This window comes from Syngnathus typhle, unplaced genomic scaffold (assembly GCF_033458585.1).
Source record: "Syngnathus typhle isolate RoL2023-S1 ecotype Sweden unplaced genomic scaffold, RoL_Styp_1.0 HiC_scaffold_451, whole genome shotgun sequence".
Lineage (NCBI taxonomy): Eukaryota > Metazoa > Chordata > Actinopteri > Syngnathiformes > Syngnathidae > Syngnathus > Syngnathus typhle.
The window spans coordinates 1-12,500 of NW_026872353.1; positions in this window are offsets into that span (position 1 = coordinate 1).

Sequence of the window (12,500 nt, forward strand, 5' to 3'; positions counted from 1 at the left end):
AAAGCGGACACTTTACGGCGCAAGAGCCGTTGGCACTTAGAAAATATTCGCCAAAGTTGGCACGAGCTCCAGAAGGAGAGGCTGATTTTTCGCCGTTTGTGGCCGACCGAGGGAACCAGACAAAGCGGACACATTACGGCGCAAGAGCCGTTGGCACTTAGGCGAGCTCCAGAAGGAGAGGCTGATTTTTCGCTATTTGTGGCCGACCGAGGGAACCAGGCAAAGCGGACACATTACGGCGCAAGAGCCGTTGGCACTTAGAAAATATTCGCCAAAGTTGGCACGAGCTCCAGAAGGAGAGGCTGATTTTTCGCTATTTGTGGCCGACCGAGGGAACCAGGCAAAGCGGACACTTTACGGCGCAAGAGCCGTTGGCACTTAGAAATTTTTTGACAAAGTTGGCGCGAGCTCCAGAAGGAGAGGCTGGTTTTTCGCTATTTGTGGCCGACCGAGGGAACCAGGCAAAGCGGACACATTACGGCGCAAGAGCCGTTGGCACTTAGGCGAGCTCCAGAAGGAGAGGCTGATTTTTCGCCGTTTGTGGCCGACCGAGGGAACCAGGCAAAGCGGACACATTACGGCGCAAGAGCCGTTGGCACTTAGGCGAGCTCCAGAAGGAGAGGCTGGTTTTTTCGCTATTTGTGGCCGACCGAGGGAACCAGGCAAAGCGGACACATTACGGCGCAAGAGCCGTTGGCACTTAGGCGAGCTCCAGAAGGAGAGGCTGATTTTTCGCCGTTTGTGGCCGACCGAGGGAACCAGGCAAAGCGGACACATTACGGCGCAAGAGCCGTTGGCACTTAGGCGAGCTCCAGAAGGAGAGGCTGGTTTTTCGCTATTTGTGGCCGACCGAGGGAACCAGGCAAAGCGGACACATTACGGCGCAAGAGCCGTTGGCACTTAGGCGAGCTCCAGAAGGAGAGGCTGATTTTTCGCCGTTTGTGGCCGACCGAGGGAACCAGGCAAAGCGGACACATTACGGCGCAAGAGCCGTTGGCACTTAGGCGAGCTCCAGAAGGAGAGGCTGGTTTTTCGCTATTTGTGGCCGACCGAGGGAACCAGGCAAAGCGGACACATTACGGCGCAAGAGCCGTTGGCACTTAGGCGAGCTCCAGAAGGAGAGGCTGATTTTTCGCCGTTTGTGGCCGACCGAGGGAACCAGGCAAAGCGGACAACATTACGGCGCAAGAGCCGTTGGCACTTAGGCGAGCTCCAGAAGGAGAGGCTGGTTTTTCGCTATTTGTGGCCGACCGAGGGAACCAGGCAAAGCGGACACATTACGGCGCAAGAGCCGTTGGCACTTAGGCGAGCTCCAGAAGGAGAGGCTGATTTTTCGCCGTTTGTGGCCGACCGAGGGAACCAGGCAAAGCGGACACATTACGGCGCAAGAGCCGTTGGCACTTAGGCGAGCTCCAGAAGGAGAGGCTGGTTTTTCGCTATTTGTGGCCGACCGAGGGAACCAGGCAAAGCGGACACATTACGGCGCAAGAGCCGTTGGCACTTAGGCGAGCTCCAGAAGGAGAGGCTGATTTTTCGCCGTTTGTGGCCGACCGAGGGAACCAGGCAAAGCGGACACATTACGGCGCAAGAGCCGTTGGCACTTAGGCGAGCTCCAGAAGGAGAGGCTGATTTTTCGCCGTTCGTGGCCGACCGAGGGAACCAGGCAAAGCGGACACATTACGGCGCAAGAGCCGTTGGCACTTAGAAAATATTCGCCAAAGTTGGCACGAGCTCCAGAATGAGAGGCTGATTTTTCGCCGTTTGTGGCCGACCGAGGGAACCAGGCAAAGCGGACACATTACGGCGCAAGAGCCGTTGGCACTTAGGCGAGCTCCAGAAGGAGAGGCTGATTTTTTCGCTATTTGTGGCCGACCGAGGGAACCAGGCAAAGCGGACACATTACGGCGCAAGAGCCGTTGGCACTTAGAAAATATTCGCCAAAGTTGGCACGAGCTCCAGAATGAGAGGCTGATTTTTCGCCGTTTGTGGCCGACCGAGGGAACCAGACAAAGCGGACACATTACGGCGCAAGAGCCGTTGGCACTTAGGCGAGCTCCAGAAGGAGAGGCTGATTTTTCGCTATTTGTGGCCGACCGAGGGAACCAGGCAAAGCGGACACTTTACGGCGCAAGAGCCGTTGGCACTTAGAAAATATTCGCCAAAGTTGGCACGAGCTCCAGAAGGAGAGGCTGATTTTTCGCCGTTTGTGGCCGACCGAGGGAACCAGACAAAGCGGACACATTACGGCGCAAGAGCCGTTGGCACTTAGGCGAGCTCCAGAAGGAGAGGCTGATTTTTCGCTATTTGTGGCCGACCGAGGGAACCAGGCAAAGCGGACACTTTACGGCGCAAGAGCCGTTGGCACTTAGAAAATATTCGCCAAAGTTGGCACGAGCTCCAGAAGGAGAGGCTGATTTTTCGCTATTTGTGGCCGACCGAGGGAACCAGGCAAAGCGGACACTTTACGGCGCAAGAGCCGTTGGCACTTAGAAATTTTTTGACAAAGTTGGCGCGAGCTCCAGAAGGAGAGGCTGGTTTTTCGCTATTTGTGGCCGACCGAGGGAACCAGGCAAAGCGGACACATTACGGCGCAAGAGCCGTTGGCACTTAGGCGAGCTCCAGAAGGAGAGGCTGATTTTTCGCCGTTTGTGGCCGACCGAGGGAACCAGGCAAAGCGGACACATTACGGCGCAAGAGCCGTTGGCACTTAGGCGAGCTCCAGAAGGAGAGGCTGGTTTTTCGCTATTTGTGGCCGACCGAGGGAACCAGGCAAAGCGGACACATTACGGCGCAAGAGCCGTTGGCACTTAGGCGAGCTCCAGAAGGAGAGGCTGATTTTTCGCCGTTTGTGGCCGACCGAGGGAACCAGGCAAAGCGGACACATTACGGCGCAAGAGCCGTTGGCACTTAGGCGAGCTCCAGAAGGAGAGGCTGATTTTCGCCGTTCGTGGCCGACCGAGGGAACCAGGCAAAGCGGACACATTACGGCGCAAGAGCCGTTGGCACTTAGAAAATATTCGCCAAAGTTGGCACGAGCTCCAGAATGAGAGGCTGATTTTTCGCCGTTTGTGGCCGACCGAGGGAACCAGGCAAAGCGGACACATTACGGCGCAAGAGCCGTTGGCACTTAGGCGAGCTCCAGAAGGAGAGGCTGATTTTTTCGCTATTTGTGGCCGACCGAGGGAACCAGGCAAAGCGGACACATTACGGCGCAAGAGCCGTTGGCACTTAGAAAATATTCGCCAAAGTTGGCACGAGCTCCAGAATGAGAGGCTGATTTTTCGCCGTTTGTGGCCGACCGAGGGAACCAGACAAAGCGGACACATTACGGCGCAAGAGCCGTTGGCACTTAGGCGAGCTCCAGAAGGAGAGGCTGATTTTTCGCTATTTGTGGCCGACCGAGGGAACCAGGCAAAGCGGACACTTTACGGCGCAAGAGCCGTTGGCACTTAGAAAATATTCGCCAAAGTTGGCACGAGCTCCAGAAGGAGAGGCTGATTTTTCGCCGTTTGTGGCCGACCGAGGGAACCAGACAAAGCGGACACATTACGGCGCAAGAGCCGTTGGCACTTAGGCGAGCTCCAGAAGGAGAGGCTGATTTTTCGCTATTTGTGGCCGACCGAGGGAACCAGGCAAAGCGGACACTTTACGGCGCAAGAGCCGTTGGCACTTAGAAAATATTCTGAAATTCTCACCGACCTCCGTGGTGGAGAGGCCGAATTTTCGACATTCGTGGCCGACCGGGGAACCGTCGCCACTCGGACAACTTGTGCGGCAGCCCTCGGTGATTTTAGGACCGCTTTTTCACCCTCGCTGTCCGACCGGAGAACCGTCGTAGCTCGGACAGTTCGTGTGCCAGCATCCGCTGGCACTTAGAAAATTTTAAAAAAGAAAAAAATAGTCTTCTGCATATACGTTCTGACTATATTTTGCGATTAGGGGGTAAAGGTAATGAGTACAGTGACTAGGGGGACCAACTCATCGTACTCTGGCGCACCAACACGCCAAGGTTGGTACTGCACTTAGGCTGATTTTTGCGCTATTCGCGGCCGACCGGGGAACCAGCGCGGAGCGGACACATTACGGCGAATGAGCCGTTGGCACTTAGAAAATTTTTGAGCTTTTTTCGAACTTCCGTGAGGCTGATTTTGCGCTATTCGCGGCCGACCGGGGAACCAGCGCGGAGCGGACACATTACGGCGAATGAGCCGTTGGCACTTAGAAAATTTTTGAGCTTTTTTCGAACTTCCGTGAGGCTGATTTTGCGCTATTCGCGGCCGACCGGGGAACCAGCGCGGAGCGGACACATTACGGCGAATGAGCCGTTGGCACTTAGAAAATTTTTGAGCTTTTTTCGGACTTCCGTGTGGAGCTTTGGGGCCGTTCCGCCTAACTTTTTATGCCCGATTAGGCTTCCAGGGAGGCGGCTAAGCATTATTGACCAATCATGGAGCTTTTTTCGGACTTCCGTGTGGAGCTTTGGGGCCGTTCCGCCTAACTTTTTATGCCCGATTAGGCTTCCAGGGAGGCGGCTAAGCATTATTGACCAATCATGGAGCTTTTTTGGGACTTCCGTGTGGAGCTTTGGGGCCGTTCCGCCTAACTTTTTATGCCCGATTAGGCTTCCAGGGAGGCGGCTAAGCATTATTGACCAATCATGGAGCTTTTTTGGGACTTCCGTGTGGAGCTTTGGAGCCGTTCCGCCTAACTTTTTATGCCCGATTAGGCTTCCAGGGAGGCGGCTAAGCATTATTGACCAATCATGGAGCTTTTTTGGGACTTCCGTGTGGAGCTTTGGGGCCGTTCCGCCTAGCTTTTTATGCCCGATTAGGCTTCCAGGGAGGCGGCTAAGCATTATTGACCAATCATGGAGCTTTTTTGGGACTTCCGTGTGGAGCTTTGGGGCCGTTCCGCCTAGCTTTTTATGCCCGATTAGGCTTCCAGGGAGGCGGCTAAGCATTATTGACCAATCATGGAGCTTTTTTGGGACTTCCGTGTGGAGCTTTGGGGCCGTTCCGCCTAGCTTTTTATGCCCGATTAGGCTTCCAGGGAGGCGGCTAAGCATTATTGACCAATCATGGAGCTTTTTTGGGACTTCCGTGTGGAGCTTTGGGGCCGTTCCGCCTAGCTTTTTATGCCCGATTAGGCTTCCAGGGAGGCGGCTAAGCATTATTGACCAATCATGGAGCTTTTTTGGGACTTCCGTGTGGAGCTTTGGGGCCGTTCCGCCTAGCTTTTTATGCCCGATTAGGCTTCCAGGGAGGCGGCTAAGCATTATTGACCAATCATGGAGCTTTTTTGGGACTTCCGTGTGGAGCTTTGGGGCCGTTCCGCCTAGCTTTTTATGCCCGATTAGGCTTCCAGGGAGGCGGCTAAGCATTATTGACCAATCATGGAGCTTTTTTGGGACTTCCGTGTGGAGCTTTGGGGCCGTTCCGCCTAGCTTTTTATGCCCGATTAGGCTTCCAGGGAGGCGGCTAAGCATTATTGACCAATCATGGAGCTTTTTTGGGACTTCCGTGTGGAGCTTTGGGGCCGTTCCGCCTAGCTTTTTATGCCCGATTAGGCTTCCAGGGAGGCGGCTAAGCATTATTGACCAATCATGGAGCTTTTTTGGGACTTCCGTGTGGAGCTTTGGGGCCGTTCCGCCTAGCTTTTTATGCCCGATTAGGCTTCCAGGGAGGCGGCTAAGCATTATTGACCAATCATGGAGCTTTTTTGGGACTTCCGTGTGGAGCTTTGGAGCCGTTCCGCCTAACTTTTTATGCCCGATTAGGCTTCCAGGGAGGCGGCTAAGCATTATTGACCAATCATGGAGCTTTTTTGGGACTTCCGTGTGGAGCTTTGGGGCCGTTCCGCCTAGCTTTTTATGCCCGATTAGGCTTCCAGGGAGGCGGCTAAGCATTATTGACCAATCATGGAGCTTTTTTGGGACTTCCGTGTGGAGCTTTGGGGCCGTTCCGCCTAGCTTTTTATGCCCGATTAGGCTTCCAGGGAGGCGGCTAAGCATTATTGACCAATCATGGAGCTTTTTTGGGACTTCCGTGTGGAGCTTTGGGGCCGTTCCGCCTAGCTTTTTATGCCCGATTAGGCTTCCAGGGAGGCGGCTAAGCATTATTGACCAATCATGGAGCTTTTTTGGGACTTCCGTGTGGAGCTTTGGGGCCGTTCCGCCTAGCTTTTTATGCCCGATTAGGCTTCCAGGGAGGCGGCTAAGCATTATTGACCAATCATGGAGCTTTTTTGGGACTTCCGTGTGGAGCTTTGGGGCCGTTCCGCCTAGCTTTTTATGCCCGATTAGGCTTCCAGGGAGGCGGCTAAGCATTATTGACCAATCATGGAGCTTTTTTGGGACTTCCGTGTGGAGCTTTGGGGCCGTTCCGCCTAGCTTTTTATGCCCGATTAGGCTTCCAGGGAGGCGGCTAAGCATTATTGACCAATCATGGAGCTTTTTTGGGACTTCCGTGTGGAGCTTTGGGGCCGTTCCGCCTAGCTTTTTATGCCCGATTAGGCTTCCAGGGAGGCGGCTAAGCATTATTGACCAATCATGGAGCTTTTTTGGGACTTCCGTGTGGAGCTTTGGGGCCGTTCCGCCTAGCTTTTTATGCCCGATTAGGCTTCCAGGGAGGCGGCTAAGCATTATTGACCAATCATGGAGCTTTTTTGGGACTTCCGTGTGGAGCTTTGGGGCCGTTCCGCCTAGCTTTTTATGCCCGATTAGGCTTCCAGGGAGGCGGCTAAGCATTATTGACCAATCATGGAGCTTTTTTGGGACTTCCAGCCGGTGCTTTGGGGGCCTTCCCCCTCACTTTCTACGCCCGATTGGGCTTCCAGGGACGCGGCTAAGCATTTTTAACAGAAATGGAGCTTTTTGCGGAGCTCCAGCCGGTGCCACCGGCAGGCCGTGCACGCGGACGAGATGACCGAAAGAAGCTCCAGGAGAGCGGATGGACGCTTTTTAAGCACCGAGGCGGAGATCGCGGAGCTTTAATAGACTTCCAGCGGGCCCAAAGCGGCCAGGCAGACGGCGCAGCGCGACCTGGTACCTCGCACGGGACGCATCGCCCCCCCCGCGCACAGTTCCAGGGGGCCGGGATGACGTTTCAAAGCTGCCGCTGCAGCTGCGGCGGGGAGTGGCCTCCCTCCGGTGGACACGACGAGTAAATGACACCGGCCGCTGACGCAAACCCACGCCGGACAGGAGAGCTCAAAAGCCGGGTAACATTTCAAGGAAGACCCCCCCTGCGCAGACCTCCACTAGGCCGGGATGACTGTTCAGCTGTGGCGGGGAGTGGCCTCCCTCCGGTCGGCACGACGAGTAAATGACACCGGCCGCTGACGCAAACCCACGCCGGACAGGAGAGCTCAAAAGCCGGGTAACATTTCAAGGAAGACCCCCCCTGCGCAGACCTCCACTAGGCCGGGATGACTGTTCAGCTGTGGCGGGGAGTGGCCTCCCTCCGGTCGGCACGACGAGTAAATGACACCGGCCGCTGACGCAAACCCACGCCGGACAGGAGAGCTCAAAAGCCGGGTAACATTTCAAGGAAGACCCCCCCTGCGCAGACCTCCACTAGGCCGGGATGACTGTTCAGCTGTGGCGGGGAGTGGCCTCCCTCCGGTCGGCACGACGAGTAAATGACACCGGCCGCTGACGCAAACCCACGCCGGACAGGAGAGCTCAAAAGCCGGGTAACATTTCAAGGAAGACCCCCCCTGCGCAGACCTCCACTAGGCCGGGATGACTGTTCAGCTGCGGCGGGGAGTGGCCTCCCTCCGGTCGGCACGACGAGTAAATGACACCGGCCGCTGACGCAAACCCACGCCGGACAGGAGAGCTCAAAAGCCGGGTAACATTTCAAGGAAGACCCCCCCTGCGCAGACCTCCACTAGGCCGGGATGACTGTTCAGCTGTGGCGGGGAGTGGCCTCCCTCCGGTCGGCACGACGAGTAAATGACACCGGCCGCTGACGCAAACCCACGCCGGACAGGAGAGCTCAAAAGCCGGGTAACATTTCAAGGAAGACCCCCCCTGCGCAGACCTCCACTAGGCCGGGATGACTGTTCAGCTGCGGCGGGGAGTGGCCTCCCTCCGGTCGGCACGACGAGTAAAGCTATTTAGGAAAATCTGAGATAAATATCACTTGCATAATAATTTGGAACACGGTCCCGTGTTCCAAATTATTATGCAAAATGTATTTAGACACCAGCAATCGCACTTAGATTTGTTTCTTTTTTCTTTCTTTTAGCTTCCATAATGTTACCGGGCGCTGACGCAAACCCACGCCCGGCAGGAGAGCTCAAAAGCCGGGTAACATTTCAAGGAAGCTATTTAGGAAAATCTGAGATAAATATCCTTTGCATAATAATTTGGAACACGGTCCCGTGTTCCAAATTATTATGCAAAATGTATTTAAGTGTCATAAAGATTACATTTTTTGTTTTTCAAGTACTGAAATCACCCTCAGTCATGGTACAGTCCATGGTAGTCTGCCAGGTGAGCGCAATTGTAGTAATTAACAAGTCTATTTAAGTTCCGCGTTTTTAAGCGTTCGGCCATTTCGTTCAACCATGGGGAGGAAAAAGGATCTCTCTGCTGTCGAGAAGCGTGAAATCGTTCGATGCCTTGGACAAGGTATGCAGACATTCGATATTGCACGAAAGCTTAAGCGCGACCATCGAACTTTGAAGAAATTCGTCGCTGATTCGGAGCAAACGCGCGTTCGTGCAGACAAAGGCACGACAAGGAAGGTTTCTGCAAGACAAACAAATCGAATCAAGAGGGCGGCTGCAAGCATGCCACTAAAGACGAGCAAACAAATATTCGACGCTGCTGGTGCCAGTGAAGTCCCACGAACGACGAGGTGCAGGATCCTCCAGAGGCTTGCAGTTGTGCGGAAACCCTCCATTCGGCCACCCCTGAACAACGCGAACAAGCAGAAACGGCTGCAGTGGGCCCAGACTTACATGAAGACAAATTTTCAGACAGTCCTGTTCACCGACGAGTGCCGTGCCACCTTGGATGGGCCAGGTAGGGTTTTTTAAGTTTTTCCTTGCACTTTTGAGAGCTCAGGGGATGCTTTGAGAATAATTGTCAATTTCTGTCAATGTGAAGCCCTTTGAGACTGCTTGTGATTTAGGGCTATACAAATAAACTTGATTTGACTTGACTTTACAGATGGATGGAGTCGTGGATGGTTGGTGGACGGCCACGATAGCCCAACAAGGCTGCGGCGTCAGCAGGGAGGTGGCGGAGTGATGTTTTGGGCCGGAATCATGGGGAGAGAGCTGCTTGGCCCCTTTAGGGTCCCTGAAGGCGTCAAAATTACGTCTGTTAACTACGTGGAATTTCTGACTCAACACTTCTGTCCATGGTACAACAGGAAGAACCGTGCTTTCCGTCAAAAGATCATCTTCATGCATGACAATGCACCGTCTCATGCTGCAAGAAATACGTCAACGTCTTTGGCATCTATGGGAATAAAGGGAGAGAAACTGATGGTGTGGCCCCCATGCTCCCCTGACCTCAATCCTATTGAAAACTTGTGGAGCATCGTCAAGCAGAAAATCTACGAAGGTGGGAGGCAGTTCAATTCCAAAGAGCAGCTCTGGCAGGCTATTCTTAGATCCTGCCAAGAAATTCAACCAGAAACTGTACAAAAACTCACAAGTTCAGTGGATGGAAGAATCGTGAAGCTGCTGTTGAACAAAGGGTCCTATGTTAAAATGTAACTTTGTTTTTTATTGAAATAAAGGGTCCTATGTTAAAATGTAACTTGTTTGTCTTTTCTTTGAAATAGCTTTTGATTTCAGTAAATATGACCTCCTAATGCTGTAAATTCTTAAGATGGGCATTTCAGTTCATAAAAACCTATAAAATGTTATAAAACTCTGTTGTGCGTAATAATGTGGAACAGTGCATTTTAAGTTTTTTATTTTTTAAAAATTCTGTGATCATTCGGAGGTTTGTTCAATAAAATTAGAATTCATCAAAATAATGGTTGATGACTTGAAAATTATGCTGACTCATTTTGCATCGACTATTTAGGAAAATCTGAGATAAATGTCACTTGCATAATAATTTGGAACACGGTGTAAGTGCGATTGCTGGTGTATTTACTCGTCGTGTCCACCGGAGGACGGCAAATCCCCGCCGCAGCTGCAGCGGCAGCGCTTAAATGTCTTCCCGGCCGCCTGGAACTCTGCACGGGGCGTGTTTCGTCCCGCGCAGCGGTACCAGATCGCGCTGCGCCGTCAGCCGAGCCGCGCGCGGTCCGCTGGAAGTCTACACTGTGTTCCAAATTATTATGCAAATTGTATTTATGTGTCATAAAGATTACATTTTTTGTTTTTCAATTAAACTCATGGATGGTATTACGTGTCAGGGCTCTTTGGATCACTGAGATCAATCTCAGACACCGGGGATCATTACCGGCCAGTTGAGCCCAAATTAAGGAAAAACTACTTAAGAATGGTGTTCCACATTATTAAGCAGATAATTTGAAGTTCGCTTTGAGCAGTGGCGGACGCCAACCCACGACCGGTGGGAGAGCTCGGAGGGCGGATGGGCTTTCAAGGAAGCCCCCCAGGCCGGTCCCACTCGCACTTAGAATTTTTTTTTTTTTTGGCTTCCATAATGTACCGGGCGCGGACGCGAAACCCACGCCGGGCAGGAGAGCTCGAAAGGCGGCTAAGCATTCAAGGAAGCACCGTCTGGAGCTTCAGAGCCGTTCCGCCTGACTTTTAACGTAGAGTACCGGGCGCAAACCACTAACTCAAGCCCGGCATGGCAGCTCGAAAGGCGGCTAAGCATTCAAGGAAGCACCGTCTGGAGCTTCAGAGCCGTTCCGCCTGACTTTTAACGTAGAGTACCGGGCGCAAACCACTAACTCAAGCCCGGCATGGCAGCTCGAAAGGCGGCTAAGCATTCAAGGAAGCACCGTCTGGAGCTTCAGAGCCGTTCCGCCTGACTTTTAACGTAGAGTACCGGGCGCAAACCACTAACTCAAGCCCGGCATGGCAGCTCGAAAGGCGGCTAAGCATTCAAGGAAGCACCGTCTGGAGCTTCAGAGCCGTTCCGCCTGACTTTTAACGTAGAGTACCGGGCGCAAACCACTAACTCAAGCCCGGCATGGCAGCTCGAAAGGCGGCTAAGCATTCAAGGAAGCACCGTCTGGAGCTTCAGAGCCGTTCCGCCTGACTTTTAACGTAGAGTACCGGGCGCAAACCACTAACTCAAGCCCGGCATGGCAGCTCGAAAGGCGGCTAAGCATTCAAGGAAGCACCGTCTGGAGCTTCAGAGCCGTTCCGCCTGACTTTTAACGTAGAGTACCGGGCGCAAACCACTAACTCAAGCCCGGCATGGCAGCTCGAAAGGCGGCTAAGCATTCAAGGAAGCACCGTCTGGAGCTTCAGAGCCGTTCCGCCTGACTTTTAACGTAGAGTACCGGGCGCAAACCACTAACTCAAGCCCGGCATGGCAGCTCGAAAGGCGGCTAAGCATTCAAGGAAGCACCGTCTGGAGCTTCAGAGCCGTTCCGCCTGACTTTTAACGTAGAGTACCGGGCGCAAACCACTAACTCAAGCCCGGCATGGCAGCTCGAAAGGCGGCTAAGCATTCAAGGAAGCACCGTCTGGAGCTTCAGAGCCGTTCCGCCTGACTTTTAACGTAGAGTACCGGGCGCAAACCACTAACTCAAGCCCGGCATGGCAGCTCGAAAGGCGGCTAAGCATTCAAGGAAGCACCGTCTGGAGCTTCAGAGCCGTTCCGCCTGACTTTTAACGTAGAGTACCGGGCGCAAACCACTAACTCAAGCCCGGCATGGCAGCTCGAAAGGCGGCTAAGCATTCAAGGAAGCACCGTCTGGAGCTTCAGAGCCGTTCCGCCTGACTTTTAACGTAGAGTACCGGGCGCAAACCACTAACTCAAGCCCGGCATGGCAGCTCGAAAGGCGGCTAAGCATTCAAGGAAGCACCGTCTGGAGCTTCAGAGCCGTTCCGCCTGACTTTTAACGTAGAGTACCGGGCGCAAACCACTAACTCAAGCCCGGCATGGCAGCTCGAAAGGCGGCTAAGCATTCAAGGAAGCACCGTCTGGAGCTTCAGAGCCGTTCCGCCTGACTTTTAACGTAGAGTACCGGGCGCAAACCACTAACTCAAGCCCGGCATGGCAGCTCGAAAGGCGGCTAAGCATTCAAGGAAGCACCGTCTGGAGCTTCAGAGCCGTTCCGCCTGACTTTTAACGTAGAGTACCGGGCGCAAACCACTAACTCAAGCCCGGCATGGCAGCTCGAAAGGCGGCTAAGCATTCAAGGAAGCACCGTCTGGAGCTTCAGAGCCGTTCCGCCTGACTTTTAACGTAGAGTACCGGGCGCAAACCACTAACTCAAGCCCGGCATGGCAGCTCGAAAGGCGGCTAAGCATTCAAGGAAGCGACGCCGGCCGGTCCGCGGGCCAAATAGGGTCCAGTAAAGTACCGGGCGCGGCCACTAACGCCTTGT